Source organism: Dipodomys merriami, unplaced genomic scaffold, assembly GCF_024711535.1.
Source record: "Dipodomys merriami isolate MVZ:Mamm:240054 unplaced genomic scaffold, mDipMer1.0.p SCAF_1156, whole genome shotgun sequence".
NCBI lineage: Eukaryota > Metazoa > Chordata > Mammalia > Rodentia > Heteromyidae > Dipodomys > Dipodomys merriami.
Genome location: NW_027202445.1, coordinates 82,141 through 98,522, shown reverse-complemented (window position 1 = coordinate 98,522; position 16,382 = coordinate 82,141). Strand labels below are relative to the sequence as shown.

The 16,382-nt window shown below is 34.5% G+C and overlaps 1 pseudogene; it reads left to right on the top strand.

Moving 5' to 3' along the window:
- The first annotated feature begins 8,522 nt into the window (after positions 1 to 8,522).
- LOC138822793 (U6 spliceosomal RNA) lies at positions 8,523 to 8,622 on the top strand (annotated as a pseudogene).
- The last annotated feature ends 7,760 nt before the right edge of the window (positions 8,623 to 16,382 follow it).

Below are 16,382 nucleotides of genomic sequence, written 5' to 3'. Positions count from 1 at the left end.
GGTGCTGCCTGAGGTCTAATGAATGTTTCTTGCTTCACCGAAATAACACAAGGACACCATCACCTGAGGTAACAGGTGTTTCAGAGACAACTTAGTAAAGAGAAAATGTGAAATTATATTGCTTATAAATACATTATCCATGAGTATATTGAGTTCAAACTTTGGAAGTTCTCTATAAATTAAGGCGAATTTTAAATACGAAGAAGTTTCTCAGATCATTTTTTTGTGAGTGTCTGTGCTGCATATTATTTTCCAAGTGTACATGAGTTAACAGTAAGGAAACAATAGCAATAATAGGAGAAAGAGAAGTTTTGTGTTTAAGTGTAAGGGTTCAATACACTATAGAAGATTCTACAAATAAGACAACATTGAAACAATAAAGCCAAGTCCAGTATGTAGATTTATGAGAGTTTTATAGAGAAAGCATTACTCCTACATGGAACACGAAGTATGAGGCCACTCCCCTTCTAAATCACGCTTGCTAATCACGCAACTTTGTAGAGAGTAGAATGGAAGCATAATTAAGTTTCCAATGCAAATCCGATATAAGAGCATGAAATTAATTAGAAAAAATCCATCCTGAGAGAGCAGGGATTATACTAATCATGAACTGTTAGATAAGATCACATATATATATATATATATATATATATATATATATATATATATATATATTTTTTTTTTTTTTTTTTTTTTTTTTTTTGGTGGTGGTCTTGGCACTTGAACTCTGGACCTGGGAGCTGTCCCTCTGCTATTCAGCTCAAGGCTAATGCTCTATCACTTGAGCCACAGTGCCACTTTCAGTTTTCTTGTAGTTAATTGGAAAAAGAGTCTCTGGGACTTTCCTGCCAAACTGGTTTGAACCCTATCCGAAGATCTCACCACCACCCAGCTTAAGATCACATTTCTAACAATGTACACTCAGCATATGTAATGTGCATGTTCATCTATCTTTATATGAATTCTTGAGTTAAAAATTTATGCTACAGCTTAGCCTTTACACTCACAAAATGTTTTGTAAGTTGACACTACTGGAGAAATAAAACTTAAGAATGTAAAGGAGTCTGGGAAGTACAGTTTTCATCCAGCCTGGGCAGAACAGTCTTTGAAAAACTATCTATAATTAACCACCCAAAAGCTGGATTGGAAGAATAGCTCCAGTATTGGAATACCAGTCATGAGCAAGATTACTGAATAAGAGCTTGAGGCCTTTGCATACATACATTCAGACATACACATACATAGAAGCACTTATATTTGCACACACAAATACACAAATGAAGCAAATCTCAGAATATGTAGAAAAGTTAGAAAACAATAGAAAATATGTCCTGAGTAAGACTACAATCAAGTGATCATTTTTAATGTTAGAAAGTCCTCAAGTGAATTTCTTCAAAAAAGTTTAAGAATATTACATAGATAGGGACCAGAGATAGTAAGGGAGTCAAGTAATCATTATTACAGGGATCGGATCCATGGAGGAATGAATCAGAGAACACTGCAGGTGCATCTGAAAATGTTCATATCCTGTGTCAAATGTTTGACCATCTTTCAAAAGAGTACATGAACACTCTGAGCTGTCTAGTGGTTAATATTACTGGAGATGTTCAGAATTGCTATTCTGTATCTAGATTAAATAAAACAAGAAATTATGGAGGAGCAATGTGATACAAGGCTAGAATTCTAACACTCAGACTAAGACAGGAGATTAGATAGTTTAATTACACAGTTATACCTTCCCTGGACCAGATAGTATAATTTTGTATTAAGAAAACAAACCAAACAAGAAAGGAATACAAAGTTGGAAATTTGGGCTAATTTTGTCATTATGTTTTGAGAAGTCAAGTTTGCTATTGAAATGCAACTCATGTATAATCTTCAGTTGTATTTTAAATGCTCTCATTACAGAACATTCTTAGATGCAAAATGGCTCATGATTCCCATCCAAAATTTGAAAAAGTAAGTAATCATCATTGTTGTAGATTCCAAGGAAAGGATGAAGGATTACAAAAGCTTAAGCCTGGAGAAAAAGCAAAGTTATTCTAACGTAGGACTTTGTAGATCTTGCTAAATTAGAGTTTAGATTTAAAATAAATATTTTGGTTTTGTTTGTAATTTCGTATTCTAAAGGATACTACAAAATTATTTTTAAGTAGAGAGTTTAATGGACAAATTTACAAATGTTTCTTGCATTCTATTTGCCTAGAATATTCTTTCATGAGAGTTATAATTAGAACTCAGTTAATAGATAATCCAACAGTTCATGTATAAAATGATAATGTGAATAATGTAGACAGAGTTGCCAACAAATGGATGAAATTAATTTATAAATTTAGAAAAAAGGAAATATTTTGTGGCTTTGGTATAACATGGTATGAAGAGAATAATTGTGTGACATCTTCTTTCTTCCACCTGTATGTAACACAGGAAGCAATTTCCTTAATTACGTGCCTCTGTATACAATGAGAAAAATGCTAGATTTGGGAATTGTTTTATTTTTGTTTTTGTTTTATTGGTTTGTCCTAGGGCTTGAACCCTGGGACTGGACACTGTCTCTGAGCCTGTTTATTCTCAAGGCTCCTGCCCTACCACTTCAACCACAGCTCACTTTTGTCTGGCTTTTGCTGAGAAATTTATTGGAGAAAAGAATCTAGGGAACCTTCCTGCCTGGGTGGTGTAGTAGGAAGACCCCTACTCAGGCAGACAAGCCCACCTAGACATCCGGAGTGACAGAGCCCACCACAACAAAGTTGTTATTAAAGAAGCAACTTTATTGAGAAGGTTCCTACACTGACCAGCAAGGGCCACACCACAGGCTGGGGAGCTGATACTGCGACCCCTAGTGGCCCACGTGCTTTGGATTTTAAAGGTAAAAATCACAAGGTGAAGCCTGGTCACGTAGGCTTCCAATGAGATTTTCACGCACCCAAAAGATTGCAGTCATACCAGACCACACGTAGGTCGCCAATGAGATTACACTTTGTCATATAATGGCTGCTTAAACCAGCCTATCACTTTTGGTTTTAGTGACTCACAAATTCAATGGTAAAGTGGAGCTTAAGGTAAACATACACAAAAGAGTTTAGTGGAGTTTAACGTAAGCATGTGAAAAAAGGCAGAGTTTATAGTAAACTTGGGATGTTGCCACCATGCTAGCATGAGCTGGATTACTGGCTATCTGTTTAATCAGTCAGTCCTTAACCGAAAAAAGGTGGGTGAAGTTGTTAAGGGGAGGGGGACCTAGAGGCATTCTTTTCATTCCAAGAACTGGGCTGGTTGGAGCCAAGGATTTTGTTTTTTTTCTATAATCCCTAAAACAAAAACAAAACCTGTAAAGAAGCTGTCCCAGCTGGAGTCTCCTCTCAGGGCCTAGTTCAGTGGGCTTTGAAATGTAATCTTCCAACCTTAGTATCCTGATTAAGTATAATTGTTAAAAAAGTATAAATATAAATAATATTTGCAAGAATACCAGTGGAGGAAAAATGATGCAACCCAGTTTATTGTGGTGTTCTTTCCACAACACGGAGGGCATCGCATTAGCAGAGTTGCAGTGTATGTTCACAATGGAGATTAGCTATTGTTAATGTGAATTAAGGGAATTTTGAGGTGCACCCTATAAGTTGGAAACTGTTGGTGTAGGATGACTTTATGGCATAAATCTTGTGATTGATGGTCATAGAAATAATAGCTTAATCTGAGAAACAACTGCTACTCTTGAAGAATTAATTATAACATACTTCATAGTTTTATCCTATACTAGAATGTGGCTCTTTTTTTGTTCACTTCTCAGTCTGTAACACCCCATTGGAAAATGCATCTATTGCAGAATTACATAACATGCAAACAGGTATATTTTGAATCTCTCAGGTATGGAATGTTCAGAATTTGAAAATGAGTAGTTATTAATCATAGGAATTTTGAAGAACACATACATCCTATCCTCTTAACAACTTATTTACTTTTAAAAGTTATGGGTTTCCATAGAATTAAACTGTTTTCTGTTTTAGTATAAGAAAGTACTAAATTTATTCTATTTTCAAAATATTGGCAAGTATATTGTGAAAAAATTGTCTAGTTGGATATCATTCAAGTTGATTACCCTCTGATAAAGAAGAGGTAAATAATTCAAATTAGATGCCAAATAATACTGATTTTTAAAAAAGTTACTACATAAAGAATAATATTTACAATACCAAAACAGTACAATTTTATTTCATCAGCTTATTTTTAAAATTTAATTTTAATGTGAAAATGATGTGAAGTGGGGTTACAGCTATTGTAAGGTAGTGAATACATAACTTTTCAAACTTGTTTTCCCCTCTCTAATTTTTCTCACAATTTTTCCTTCACCCCAATATCTCTCACAAGTTGTAATGTACATTTCCAACTTATTGTCTTGTGAGTATTGCTATTGCATTGGTTTGCCCTTTGTCATTTGTCTCGCCATTTTGTTGCTCCTGTTCCTTTCCCTAATTAATGTAAATGTATACACAATACACAGGGTACCAAAATCAAACACAGCAGGGGATAAACCATAGGGGGAAATCTCAAAGAAAATAGAAATCACATAGGACATCAAAAACAACCACAAATAAATATCTCTCCATATCTTGGAGTTCATTTTGCTCAGCATCAGCTTATATGGTCATATATACGCATAACAAATCCACTGGAAAATAATAGTTTCATGGACACTATATGATGAAAACACATGTTAACTGTTTTTGATGGTAAAGGTGGAATTAGGATTAGTGAATTCACGATACTGATAAAAGAATTTCAAAAGAGTTTTAAATTTTATGACAGGTAAATTTTAATTGTTCAAACTTTTTAACAACTTAGCCTATCAAGATAATTTAAAATTGCCTGAGAAAATGGGCTTTCATGCAAAGAAATCCATGGAGACCTAGCTGAGAGGGAGCAATGTGGGTGAATATGGCTCATTTTCACACTAAACAAACAAACATCACAAACCTTGAAGTAAATCATTTACGTTCCCTTGAGAATTGTCCTTACCCAGGAAATGTATTCTCACTGTGTGAAACAAGGTTGCAGTGGAATTTAAATTCAAAGTTCTTTAAAAAAAAGACATCAAAATTTGTGAATTGACATTTAATTACCAAACAATAATTCTCTGAAAAAGAAGGAAAGATATAATTCAAAATCACTTGACTTTATTAAAAGTATGAGAAAAGAGTAGTTAAGAGAGATGAGAGAAACCATAGAGGACTGTTTTCTCTCCAGTGGTGTAATGGGTTCTTGATCTTGTTTCTTCCATTCTATCTTCACAAGCTTTCAAGTGTGGCTGAGGAGTCGAGTAACCAGTTCAGACAAAGAATACTCACAGAAGAAAATATTTGCAGTACATGTAGATGATTTATAACCTTTCACAGTCTATTTATATCTTTTCAAAATTCTCCCCTACCCCAAACTGCATTCTTTGAACAGCTTTGTTTGCTTTTCCAAAGACTGCCCTTCATTAACTGCTTAAAATTTTGTGAGGTCATACATATACACTATAGATATTGCTGTTTGGTTGTGATTTTTGTGTGTTTTTGTTTTTTAGTTGTGTTTTTCACTGAATTTCAAAAGGTTGTGCAAGTGTGTAACAATTAAATATGTCCATCTAATTGTCAAATGCTCCTGGATCAGAGTCTCTCCTTCTATCAATCTGAACCAACCCTTTCTCCAAAATTTATTTCAGATTTACCACTTCCTTTATTACATGTGTACATTGAGTATTCTAGCTGTACTTGCCCCTTTTCCATTTTTCGTTCATTTTATGTCTTTATTATTATTCTTTTCTGCTTTCGACTTCCTGATAGTCATTCTGTTAAACTGTCTGTTAATAATTTGAAAGGTTTATATAAATTCCATGGAGTTTCAATCCTGCATATACTTGAAATGCAATAACAATTTGCAAGACTGGAGACGTGTAGCACCTAGACACGGTTTTATTCTCATCTTTTTAGAAGATTAATCTTCAACAAGAAAGTTTAAAAATCGCTTAGAATTTATACCTAACTACCAGTTTTTATAAATGGCTTTGTACAATGGTGTGTGATTATTTTATTTTACATGGGATGATATTTTCTACTACCTATAAGTTTTGGAAAAAGAAGAAAACTAATATTTACTACTGTAGAGGAATATGATAGAAATAGAAGACAGATTTTATGTTTGTCACATCTCTAATGAGTACCCATATGCAAGACTTAAAGTCATATTCCTTACTATGTTAGACAGATAGGGAAAACTTATGATAAGGCAACACATGATAAGGCAACTATTAGTGACTTTAAAATGTACCTTCCTATGTGATGAAATTTAATTTATTAGCTAATATTTGGATTTGAATCATGGAAGGCTGGTCTATTTAACACATTTCTGGAAGGCACCTACTGAACAACGCAAATGGTGTGAGATACTATTTCTACATTTTAATCAATGGTTGAACTTCCTTGGCATTTATGCTGGGTAAATAAATCATCTCTATTTTAACTTGATTCCTACACTTGAAAAAATTTAAAGTCACTATTATCTACTTGTCAAGTGTTATTTTGGTGAATAAGATTTTTAAAAGTTTGTTTGAAAAGGAATATACTTTCAGAAGATTAAATGTAGGTTATCATTGGTTTGAGAATGACAACATTTTTATACTACAGAACTAAGTTTTACTGAAGTACCAGTGTTTTGAAGCACTAAGGATCTTCTCAATTAATGGTTTTCTAAATTATTTTTGACTTCTAAGTCAAGTTTTCCTAGCCTTGGTAGAACAATTATGGATCTATCATTCCAAGAATTATTTTTGGCCTACTTATGCTGGACTGAAATCTTTCATTTATCATTAGGAGAGGGGTATAAAAATAATTTGTGACATTTGTGATTTTGTTTACTCATAAAGCTTGGTCATCTGGTCATCTGTAAATTGAAAGTTTGAACTATAGTACTTTCTCTCATATTTTGTGATCTCATCTTTCATTTTAAGTTGCCTTACATTTCACAATTGCTTACTACTAATTCCTACAAGGAATTAGGGCCCTGAAATATTGTAGGAAATTAGAAATTGAGATGGGTCTTTTCAATTACTTTCCGTTAGCATGTTGCATGGGCCAAGGTCAGAAGTCTTGCCCTTGTTATCTGATGATGCAGATAACTGGGACCTGGTATCCTCAGACACGTGGGTACTACAGAAGAATAATAGCTTTTACACATCATATCAGTAAAATTTGGGTATAATCAGTAAGAATGCTTCAGAAATATGGAGAAAAACACTTTGGGTCCAGCGAGTTAACACAATAAACACAGCAGCAGTGTAAAATATCTTATAGATTAGAGAAAACAATACTGTTTTTTTTTACTATGTGAATTCAGAAGACCTAGAACACGTAAAGGTATCACAAGTTTATAACTAAGACATTGCTTTGATACTTTTTATATTCTAATATATATTCTAAACCTAATTATTTATATTCCAATTTATTTATGGGAATAAATTTCAATTTATTTGTCAAATTATCAATTAATTCTCGTAATTCTAGAAATTTAAGATCAGCAGGTAGAAATATAAAATATATAAGTATTTATAATATAGGAAATTGTTATGCATTGTTCTGTTGTGGTTAGGGTATCAAATGCAACTCTGTTTTAAAGTAATATTACATTATCTCTACCTCAGTTTTTGGTAGAGTTAGAGCTAAAACTTTACCATTTGTAAACCTGGAGGCAAGAGGAAACACTGTGATTAAAACATTATTAATTTAAGGACTAATATCGAGGAGAAACCTATGGACTTCTCCAGGAGCTATGGAAATATTTGGTGATAGAAAGTCAGTACTGTAAGTTCCTGCCTGTTTGGATGGTAGACAGACCAGGATATTAGGTAATCATGCATATGAATAATTTTTTCATCTTCCTGACTTTAGCTACTTTGAAATGATAGGTATAATAAACAATTATATTTTGATAAAAATACCTTCTATTTTGAACATTTCAGTCTGAACTGTTAATCTCTCTATGAGCCCTTGTAACTAAGATTAGTTTTGTCCAGTCAGACAATCTATGCTGTCAGGGTAAGATATTCTCGTTGGTCTGTTCCTACATGGAAGAAGGTAAAGGGTCAGGAAGACATTTGTATCAGTGAGACTTCTTTGCGAAATTTTAAGCTGCAGAAGTTTAGAAGTAGCTCTTAAGCAAGGCTTACTTTGAATCCATTAGCTCCACAAAGGTAACTCAGTTGATAAATAAGTACTTGAAATGCCATCACCTTTGGACTTAGCTATAAAGGCTTCAAAATATGATCAAATTAAAAATGAAAACGACAAAATAGTCATTGACAAAAATTGCAAATGTGAGCAATCAACCAAACAATATAAGTTTTTGCCACTATACACAGAAATTTAGAGAAATAAGATCAATAACATTTTAGGAACAATAAGGATTCCTTTTTACAAATAGGCAACCAAGGATATATGCCTGTATAAAGGTTGCATCATTAACTACTTAAATTTAAAGGATACTACATGCTTCAGCAGCAGGTCTACCCAAGTGAAAAAAATACAGAGATTAACATGGCACTTGCAGAAGGATGATACAAAAATTCGTGAAATATTCCATATTTTTCATTCTTCAAATGCAAGAAATGAAAAAGTTATGAAAAAGTTTATTACAAAAATACAAGTGTAACAATATATGTAATTCATAGAATTAAAGGTTAGTTTGACATCAGTGTATTAAATCTTCACTTTAGAAAGGCCCTTACATAGCATAACCTTTACAAAACTTGAAATTAGATAACATTGTCATCTTATTCCAAAGAAATAAAATCCTGTAAGGACCTAGGAAAAAAGGAATCTTAACTTTTTCTATATGGAATGTAATCTGAAAGGACACATTTATTAATGAACCTATATATTATAAAAAATGTAGACTTCAAAGTATTATATCTAGAAAATAATGAAATAGATTATGGACTTTATACAAACCTAGATATACTTTTTTTCAGACAAGCACCAGGAATAACTTTAGTTTCTATACTATTCATTTCAACAGATAAGTTAAAATTAAAAAAAAACCACAAACTCTTCAGAAATCATTATAGATGCATACAAACAACTCTTGAATACATTTTGACATCAAAGTGAGGCAATTCACATGGAAGAATACCATGGAATCCATGAATTTTTAAATTAAGATATTGCTGTTGCTTTTTATTATGAAAATATTTGTAGGGACACAAAGGATGGAATGGCACTTTTGAAATTTAAGAAACTTAACCAAACCATTACTACGTAGGAGAATAATTTGTACAGCCTTCCACAACTTCAAAGAGGTAGTGATACATACTTATCCTTTTGCCAATATCAAATGCAGTTTCTTCCAAGTTATTCTTCAGACCCGGTTTGAAAAAATGGTTCAACAGAAGAAGATACAGCATATCTTTGCTATTTCTGTTCCCAGCAGCAAGATGCAAGGGGATCAAGAGGCCTTTAGTTTGGGGATTGGTATCTGCATCATGATGAAGTAAGAAAAAATCCATTCTGGTATTAATCCACATAAAAGTACTATGCAGGGGTGCCAAGCTATTCACAGTTGGACAATGTCTACATGTCCACTCTAGGCTTCCCGATGAAGAGGAGTATACTTATCCTCATCCCTGGTATTCATATGAGAGGCCTTTTTGAAAAGGAATCTCCGCACTGCAGTAAGCCCAAAGAAGAAATTTGCTTGCATTCTTCTCCATTATTTTCTTGCAATTGATACCATTCCTCACGTTTTCATCTAGTTGATTGTCTTCATCAGAATTGCCTAACCAGAGACTTCGAGTACCAGTGGGAATGAGGTGTCCATGTATTTACCCAATAGTTCACATTGGTTGAACTGGTCAGAAAAATCTGGTGAATTTCCTACATGTTTTTTCACCATGATTTATTTTCTCTTTTTTGATTTTTACTATTTTAAATTATTCTAACTGGAGAGTAGGTAATTGATAGAGAGCAGAGGAAAGACTTTCCTTTGTATTCAAATGCACAGACTGAAAATTAGGACCAGTGATGTCTTCATGTGCAGATTATTCTAGGAATGAGAAAATAGGAAACTACGTAATATGATTTGAGAAATACAATGATATAGTGTAAGAGAAGTCACTATTCAATATATGAGCTTTAAGAGATTTCTAATACATCCATTATTTATTGGTACTCAACATTAGAAAAAAATGTATAATGCAGTAGTAAAATAGAAGTCCTTTGCTTGACTACTTAAATACCTTGTTTTTTTTTTTTTTATTGTGAAAATACTGTACAGAGGGATTAAAATTACATGGGCAAGATAGTGAGTACATTTCTTATCAAGCATTTTAGCCTCCTCCTTTGTTTACCTTTCCCATCCCTTCCCAGCCTCACCTAGACCCCCACCGAATCCTCCCCCCTCCTCACCAAAGTTGTAAAGTTCATTTTCGACGTGACAACATGTACTTATCATTTTGGCAACGGGTCCACTTGTATCCTTATTTAAATGACTTGTTTTTCCCCTCCCCCTCCACAAATTATACCAACATCAAAAACAGTGAAAGCAGGGGTTATCCTATGGGGGAGGGACATACAAAGCAACAAAGTTATAATCTTATAAATACGTAGGAAACAAATGCATGAAAGAAAAAAAATTAAATACATATCTTAGGGTTCATTTACCTAACTTCAACTGATCTGACCTTTTCTGTTGACTCATACATATACTAGATATTGCAAATAAGAGAAACCATGGAACCTATGGGAAACTATGTTTCTTTGGGCTTGGATTACTTCACTTAATATAATCTTTTCCAAGCCTTTCCATTTCCTAACAAATGGGGCAATGTCATTCTTTCTGACGGAGGCATAGAATTCCATTGTGTATATATATCACATTTTCTTGATCCATTCATCTACTGAGGGGCATCTGGGTTGGTTCCATATCTTAGCTATGGTAAATAATGCTGCAATAAACATAGTTGTGCTGGTAGCTTTAGTTTGGCCTTGTTTGTAAACATTTGGGTAAATGCCCAAAAGTGGGATTGCTGGGTCATAAGGGAGCTCTATGTGGAGTCTTTTCAGGAACCTCCATACTACTTTCGAAAGTGGTTGAACAAGTTTACACTCCCACAAACAATTAAGTATGGTTCCCTTCTGTCCACACCCTCTACAGCATCTGTTGTTATTAGAGTTCTTGATTTTTGCCATTCTAACTGGGGTGAGGTGGTATTACAATGTCGTTTTGATTTGCATTTCTTTTATTGCTAGGGAGGTTGAGCATTTCTTCATGTGTCTATTGGCTATCCATCTTTCTTCTTCAGAGAAGTTTCTCTTTAAGTCTTTATCCCACTTATATATTGGGCAGTTGTTTCTTTGAGGATTTGCTGTTGGGGGATTTAATTTTTTGAGTTCCAAGTATATTTTAGATAGGAGACCCTTGTCCGTCGTATAGATAGTAAAGATCTTCTCCCAATCCCTAGGCTTTCTATTGATCTTGCTAGCTATGTCCTTTGACATGCAGAAGCTCTGCAACTTCATGTAATCCCATTTCTTCAATCTTTCTTTGATTTCTTGTGTTTCTGGGTCTCTATTAAGAAAATGTTGGCCTGCACCAAAGAGACCTAGGGTTTCTCATATTCCATCCTGTAATGTTTTCAGAGTGTCTGCTTTGAATCCGAGGTCTTTGATCCATTTGGAGTTGATTCTGGTGCAGGGTGATAGATAAGGATCTAGCATTATTTTTCTACAAGTAGTTAACCAATTTTGCAAGCTCCATTTAGTGAAGAGGCTGTCTTTCCTCTATTCTAATTTTTTAGCTCCCTTTTGAAAGATTAGATGGCTATAGGTGGGTAGGTTCTTTTCTGGGATTTCAATTCTATTCCATTGGTCCTGAGGTCTGTTCTTGTGCCAGAACCAAGCTGTTTTGATTACTATAGCTTTATAGTAGAGTTTGAAATTTGGTATTGATATTTCTCCAGTACTGTTCTTTCTGTTGAGGAGGGTTTTTGCTATTCCGGGTCTTTTGTTGTTCCATATGAATTTTTGGATTGCCTCTTCTATTTCCTTGAAGAATGAGGTTGGAATTTTGATAGGTATCGCATTGAATTTGTAGATAGCCTTGGGAATTATTGCCATTTTCACGATGTTAATCTTTCCAATCCAGGAGCATGGAAGGTTTGACCATTTTCAAAGTTCTGGTTTGATTTCCTTTTTCAAGCTTTTAAAGTTTTCATCATAGAGGTCCTTCAGTTTTTTGGTTAAGTTAATTGCTAGGTGTTTTATTTTTTATGGGGCTATTACAAATGGAGTTACTTTCCTAATTTCAGCCACACTTTTCTCATTGTTGGCATACAGAAAAGCCATTGATTTTGGGGGTTGAATTTTATTTCCTGCTACTTTGCCAAAGTTTTGAATCAGTTTGAGTAAATTGAGAATGGAGTCTGTGGGATTCTTTAAATACAAGATCATATCATCTGCAAAGTGGGAGAGGTTTATTTCTTCTTTCCCTATTTGGATCACCTTTATGTCTGTATCTTTCCTTATTGCTGTAGCTAGGCATTCTAATAATATGTTGAAAAGAAGTAGAGAGAGTGGACATCCTTGTATCCTTGTCTTGTTCCTGAGTTAAGAGGAAATGGCTTTAGTTTTTAAATATTAAGTAAAATGCTGACTGTAGGTTTGTCATATACAGCCTTTATTGTATTAAGGAATGTTCCATGGATTCCCAATTTTTCCAGAACCTTCATCTTAAAGGGATGTTTCATCTTGTAGAATGCTTTTTCTGCATCTATTGAGATAACCATGTGGTTCTTATCTTTGCTGCTGTTGATGTGATGAATAATATTAATTGATTGGCATATTTTGAACCAGCTTTGCATTCCTGAAATGAATCCTGTCTGAACATGGTGTATGGTTTTTTGCATGAATTGTTGAAGTCGATTGGCCAAAATTTTGTTGAGAAGTTTTTCATCAATGTTCATCAAAGATATGGGTCTATAGTACTCTTTCTTTGATGAGTCCTTGCCTGGTTTGGGGTTGAGGGTTATGATGGCTTCATAGAATGTGTTTGGTAGTGAACTTTATCTTTCAATTTTATTGAAGAGTTGGAGGAGTATTTTTTTGAGCTCTGTTTTGAAGGCCTTGTAGAATTCCACTGTAAACCCATCTGGTCCTGGACTTTTATTACCTGGGAGGTCTCTCATTGCTGTTTCTATTTCAATGCTTGAGAGGAGCCTGTTAAGATGGTTTAACTAATCTTGGTTTAGTTTTGGCATGTCAATATTTGCTAGGAAAAGGTCCATTAATGCCAAGTTCCCAAACTTATTATCATAAAGATTTGAGAAGTATTCCCTCAAAATTTTCTGAATCTTGGTTGTTTTTGTGGTGATGTTTCCATTCAAATCTCTGAGTTTATTTATTTGGGTTTCTTGTCTTCTTTTACTGATAAGATTTGATAAAAGTCTGTCAATTTTGTTAAGCTTTTCGAACAACCAACTCTTAGTTTTGTTGATTCTTTCTATAGTTTTTTTTTGGATTCTAATTCATTTAATTCTGATTTAATTTTAATTATTTCTTTCTGTTTACTGGATTGGGGTTTATCTTGCTGCTCTTTTTCAAGGGGGTTCTGATGTCTCATTAAATTGTTGGTTTCAGAACTCTCCAATTTGTTGAGGCTATAAACTTTCCTCTGAGTACTGCCTTATCTGTGTCCCAGTGGACCTGGTAATATGTGTGCTCATTTTTGTTGAATAGCATGAACATTTGAATTTCTTTTCTAGTATCTTCCCTGACCCACTCTTGATGAAGCAGTGTGTTGTTCAGCCTCCATGTGTGACCATACTTTCTTTGTTGGATTTTAGTGTTGAGTTCTAATTTTATTCCCTTGTGGTCAGAGAGAATACAAGGTATAAGTACAATGTTTCTGAATTTGGACAAGTTTGCTTTGTGGCCTAAAATGTGGTCTATTTTAGAAATTGTTCCATGTTCTGCTGAGAAAAACGTGTATTCTTATGATGCTGAGTGAAATATTCGGCAGATGTCTGTTAAATCTAGTTGATCTATGCAGTTATTTAGATCTGTGGTTTCTTTCTTGAGTTTTTTTTCCGAGTTGATCTATCTATTGGGGAGAGTGGTGTTTTAAAATACCCAACAATTAATGTCTTTGGATCTTTGTGGGATTTGAGGGAAAGTAGTGTATCTTGGATAAATTTGGGTGCTCCGTTGTTTGGCGAATAGATATTTAGAATTGTAGTATCCTCCTGAAGGAAAAAAAAATCCCTTAATTAGTATGTAGATATTCTTTATCTCTTCTCACAAATTTTAATTTGAAGTCTATTTTATCTGATATTAGGATTGCAACTCCTGCCTATTTAAGAGGGCCGTTTGCTTGGTAGATTTTGTTCCTGCATTTAATATTGAAAATGTGTTTGTTTTTAAGGGCAAGACGTGACTCCTGAAGGCAGGACATAGAAGGATCTTGTTTTTTAATCCAACAAGACAGTCTATGTCCCTTAATTGGAGAGTTAAGTCCGTTAATGTTGAGAGATAGGACTGAAAGGTATTTGGGAGTTCCTGCCATGTTTTCCACCTTCTTGCAGGATGCGAAAAGTGGGTTCTTCCTATGGTTCTTGGATTCTCAGTTTGGGTGCTGTTTATTGGCCTTTATTGTGGTCTTTTTGGTTTTCTATGTGTAGGACATCTTTAAGAATCTTTTGTAGGACTGGCTTGGTGGAGATGTATTGTTTCAATTATTCTTTGCTATGGGAGATTTTTATTTGGCCTTAGCTGGGTACAGTATTCTTGGTTGATAGTTGTTTGTTTTTAGGGCATGGTATACATCATTCCAGGCTCTTCTTGCTTTGATTGTCTCTGCTGAGAAATCTGAGTCGATTCTACTTGGTTTCCCTTTATAGGTGATTAATCTTTTCTCCTTGACATCGTTAAGGACCATTTCCTTTGTTTGAATTGATCCTGTGTGGATTATAATGAGACGGTGGGATGTCCTATTCTGATCTGGTCTATTTAGAGTTCTAAAAGCTTCTTGTATCTGAATAACCCTATCTTTTTGCATGTTTGGGAAGTTTTCTGCTAGGATCCTGTTACACAAATTTCCCAACCATTAACTTCCGTTTCTAGGTGCTCCTCTACACCCATTATCCTTACATTAGGCCTTCTGATGGTGTCTTCCATGTGTTGGATAGATCTATCATATTTCTTGGACTTGTCTTGGATGGTTGTATTTTCTTTCTCTATAATATCTAGGCTGTCTTCACTCCCCGAGATTCAACCTTCTGCATGGTTTAACCTGCTATCAAGACTTCCTTCTTTGTTTTTTTTTTATTTCTTTTCCTTCTAATTGGTCAGCTTTTTGGCTTCAAATCTTTTTTGAAACTTTGTTTTAGATCTTGTATGAACTTCTTTACTTCCTTAATTTGGTGTTCAGTGTTTATACTCAAATCCCTTAGTTGGTTCATTATCGTTTCCGTGGACTTCCATTCCTCAGTTGGGTTCGGTTCAGCATTCCCTTTGTGGTCTCCCTGACTTCCTTCAGTTCTTTGTTAATGGATCCCATGAATGCCTTTAGTGATCTTTGTGTATACTCATCCTGCTCTCTCAATTCCTGTATTACTCTTTGCTTAGCTTCCTCCCATTCATGCCATTCCCGTAGTTTTCTGTGAGTGTTCTCAGCCTGATAAGGCCATTCCTGCCTTTCTCTTTGAGTATTCTCAAGCTGCTCATGCAAATCCTGTATCAGTTTTTGAGTAACTTCCTCACCCTCATGATTTTCCTGTATAAACCTTTGGATTGCCTCTTCTCTCTCCCTATCACGCTCAAACAGAGTCCTTTGTGGGTTGTCAATCTTTTCTTGCATTGACCTTTTGTTTGCTTCCATTGACATTTGTTTGCCTCCTGTCCCTCCCTATCAAACTCATACAGAGTCCATTGTATGTTTTCAATCTTTTCATTTATCATGTTTGCCAGCAGTGTTTGTAGAGCTATTTGGGAACTCTCTTCTGGATTATTCATTACCTCTTCTGTCCCTGATTATCATGAGTGGGAGTTGAGATACCGAACTTGCCATTTTTCTTGTGTTTTTCCGGCTTACTCTGCCTATTTGGGATGAAAATAACACCAGTTTCCTGCTAGAACACTATCTTAAGGCAAGCATCAATCAACGTCTGTATTTGCACAGTCAATAGTCTGCAGATACAATCTAGTTCAACAAATACATCTATTCAACATCAAACAACTATATATTAATACACTAAGAACCGCAAAGAATTTGGTAAAGCACAAATTATTAGGTTTAGGAAGAGATGTGCATAAAAAAATAGGAATAGAGTGATGTTGGAAAGCACAGGGAGAGTTAAC